The following is a 4,496-nucleotide window of genomic DNA, read 5'->3' on the forward strand; positions in this document are numbered from 1 at the left end:
TGAGAACCGCATCCAGTATCTAATACCCATGATGCAGAAGTAGATAAATTAATTTCAATAACAAAAATACCTGAAGTTGAAGTCTCTACTCCATTCTTCTTATCTTCCAGGTACTTTGGGCAGTTTCTCTTCCAGTGTCCGGTCTTACCGCAATGGAAGTAGGTTCCTTCTTTTGCTATGCCTCCACTAGGCTTTAAAGCAGCAACGGTGGGTTTGGGTTTGGCAACTTCCTTGCCTTTCCCTTTATCACCTTGCTTAGTGGGCCTTTTGTTCTGTCTCTTTCTATTTCCGATTATCAGAATGGACTTCCCTTTTGACTTCAGATTCTGCTCAGTAGTTCTTAACATGGCGAGCAGTTCAGGAAGAGATTTGTCCATATCATTCATATTTAAATTTAGGACAAATTGACTGAATCCATTTGGCAATGATTGCAAGATCAAATCAGTCGCAAGTTCCTTTCCGAGGGGAAAACCCAATCTCTCAAGGTTTTCCACATACCCAATCATCTTGAGCACATGGGGACCTACAGGGGCTCCCTCAGCTAACTTGCCTCTAAAAAGGGCTTTTGAAACTTCAAACCTCTCATGCCTTGCTTGCTCTTGATAGAGCATTTCCAGGTGTTCGATCATATCGAACGCTGACATGTTCTCATGTTGCTTTTGTAATTCTGAGTTCATGGTAGCTAGCATGAGACAAGCAGTTTCATTGGCATCATCGACATGCTTCTTATAAGCATCTCTTTCTGCCTTAGGTGCAGAACTAGGAGGTTCCTCTTCAGGAACAGGTGTCTCCAAGACATACAGATTTTTATCATGTTTGAGGACAATCCTCAGGTTTCGGTGCCAATCTAGAAAATTTGTCCCAGACAATTTTTCCTTATCAAGGATTGATCGCAAAATGTTGTTAGAGGTGTTTGCTGTCATGGTAATCTACATAAGAATTAATGATAATATAAGTATCATAGACATATTTAATTAGGCCTTTAATTAAATATGCTCCCACTTTTTTACTCAAAACAAATGACCCTCATCATTTGATTCGGAAAATCCCGTTGGAAGACTTTCTAGTGGGTCGAGATCCATATTTCACTTCGTTCTAAGTCCGCGTAGGCGGATTACACAAAACTAGGTTATTTAGGTAGGAACTCCTTCCAATTGTATCTCATACAACTCTCGAAAATTTCAGTTGGGTGAATAACTCCTTATTCCAATCCATCATATGGATCATTCCCAACTCTTGCTTCTAAACATATATAATCTTATTATAATTTGTTTAGTTAAGTTTGACCCATTGTTTTAACAATTGGATATTACATTTATCCCATCGCACCTTACTAATATAGAACATACACCTCGCGTAGGCGAAACCTACATTATCCGATACTAGTCTTGATGAGTGTTAAAACTTGGAAAGCATAAACTTAATATTTAATTTGAGGGAATTCGCAATTACTCTGATCTCACCGGCTTATTTATCATATAAATCGTCTCTCACATGCATCAACATACATTCACATGCATCAACATACATATATAATGAAACAGTTATGACCCCTAGCGCAATTGTTCTCCCAAGCCAATGAGAGAACCTAAGCTAACCTAATAACGATCTAAGCTTCTCCAAGCAAGATCTTCAAGGTTGTCCTCCTTTGGCACTGACTTCTTTGCTTTCTTCATAACATTACATTTCATAAAGAAACTCGTTTTACATACGAGGGAGTGAGATGAGAAAAGAAGTTACATTGAGAGATTAAAAGAGAGGCACGACACGTAGGTCGTATTTTAAAACCCAAAGCAAAATAAAGGAAACTAAGGCCATAACCGATCACCACAAGACAATAATAAACACATTATTATTATTATCAATTTTAATTCTTTTAATCAATTAAAACCAAATTAAATCTCGACGACCGATCACATTACGCAAAGTTAGCCGAACGGGTGAATTTTGCCTTGCGTTAACCGGTTAACCATATGCGTTAACCGGTTAACACTGTTTGAAAATTTGTTCATAATTTGTATTTTGTTTTGCATTAACCGGTTAACCAAATACGTTAACCGGTTAACACTGTTGAAAAATTGTTAGAAAGTTGTATTCCGTTTCGCGTTAACCGGTTAACCATATGCGTTAACCGGTTAACACTGTAAAAAGTGTTTAGAAAGCACAACTCTTGTGCAGTCACAACCCCAATCGCATAACTCTCTGACAACACAACCCTTGTGTCGTCACTAACCCTGATGCACCAATTTCAGACCGTCAAACACACCTCGATTGTTGATTCAGTATGATTGATCAACACGTCATTGCTTCACCATACTAATATCGGATCAAGAAGCAAACGACCATTGATCGCTCAAAGGAAAACAACCATCGAGTGTTTGAATGAACGAAACAAGCACACTATATCATATATAATGTATTTTGCATCAGGATAATTTATATCATGTATATAACTTGATCGATCTCAATTTAATCTTTGATTCATTCTGTCTTTAATCGTATTAATACAGAAAATAAACAGTTATCAGATTCATGGTTTCGTAACCAGGCTTTGATACCACTGAAGGAGAATTGCGATCCAAAACGCAGCGGAATTTAAAATTTTCTCCTTTAATGATCCTTACGAATGGGCATGATCAGTGATAGATTCATTACCTCTTGTGGCGATCACGAACGTTGAACGATGACAACGCCTCTACTCAGTCCACACGAACGGATTCCCCTTCAATCTCAGTGCTAGCTGCTATGAATGAAGGCTTTGATTGAGAGAGAGAGAAACGGAATGCAAGAGTGATAATGCTTCTACCCAAGGGTTCTATTTATAGAACCACTTGTGTGGGCTTCAAGCTAAAAAGCCCACTTAAGTGTATTTTGGCCCATATCTTATAATATGCCCAAAATCACTTAAGTGTGTGGTGTAACACCCTTCTAAAATACCCCAAATATTTAATTAAATATCAATATATCAATCAGAGTAATTATGCAATTAAGGGTGTCACACAATCATTTCACACCATTCACCATAATAACTGTCATGCTCTTTTAATTAATTCAAAACATAAAGTATTTGCACAATACGCAGCGGATAGAAATCAAATCAATCATGCAAAACATGTAACACATTACATGTTAAATTATTCAACAAGTTAAAACATCCCGTCCCGATGTTACATCTATCAGAGCATGACCCACTAAGGAGACTACACTAGACTCCAAGCACTAGCTTCTACTCAATCACTGCTCGTTACCTGAAAAATAGTTGTAAGGGTGAGTTCCTCAATCGATATAATAAACATTATAAAATATCATGCAATGTTAAGTAATTTAACACATCAATCACCCTAATCATATCACACATGCAGTAACGGCACATCCACTCAAATATCATACTCAATGCCAACACAATTCATACTCATACTCAATGCCAACACAAACATACGCATAATATTGGAATACATCCATTCATATTATACGTCATACATACATTATGCAATGAGACTCCATGCATGCGGTACCGACTATTCGTGAACATATAGTTCACCTCACCGATCAAATCCAGATACGGCTACCAAGCCCACTAGTCCCACTCATTTGAGACCTAGTGACTCACTCACTAATTCCTCACCACGGGAATTAGCTACCACCAACTCACTAATTCCTCACTATGGGAATTAGCTACCACCATACAGACTACAATATGCATGCTAAATCACCTAGCAATGCAAAATCATCAACAATAATCCACAATGATTTACTCACTAATTCCTCACCATGGGAATTAGCTACCACCATAAAGGCCACAATATGCATGCTAATTCACCTAGCAATGCAACATCATTAACAACAATCCACAATGGACATATGCTCACACTCTAAGCCATAAAACAGTCCATTCACCAACACATGCATAATATATACATTCACAACATTATGCATATTTTCACACATCATCAACACATGTATCAAAACATCATATCATGTCAAATAATTAATCACAGTATTAGCACACTCCACTAATACCTATACTTGCTCAAAACAGCGGGAATTAATCCCTATTACATCATACGCCAATATAGGCCAAACACCAATTATGCACACATTATTCAAATATTGATTTTTCACTTTTCCAACAGTGTTAACCGGTTAACGCCCTGGGTTAACCGGTTAACGCAACACAGAACACGCTTTCTGGCAAAACTCAACAGTGTTAACCGGTTAACGCCCTGGGTTAACCGGTTAACGCAGACAGAACAACAATATTTTCACAACTCACAACAGTGTTAACCGGTTAACACCCTGGGTTAACCGGTTAACGCAAGCAAAACAGCAATTTTCACAATTTATAACAGTGTTAACCGGTTAACGCCCTGGGTTAACCGGTTAACGCAAGACAGAAAGCTGTTCCTGCGCTAACACGAAGCAGAATGCAGAATTCTCCGCATTTTCCGCCGTTGGAGGACTTCCGGACCTCCGATTCCAATTCCGTAAAAAGCTAC

This window comes from Lathyrus oleraceus, chromosome 5 (genome assembly GCF_024323335.1).
Source record: "Lathyrus oleraceus cultivar Zhongwan6 chromosome 5, CAAS_Psat_ZW6_1.0, whole genome shotgun sequence".
In the NCBI taxonomy this organism is placed as follows: domain Eukaryota; kingdom Viridiplantae; phylum Streptophyta; class Magnoliopsida; order Fabales; family Fabaceae; genus Lathyrus; species Lathyrus oleraceus.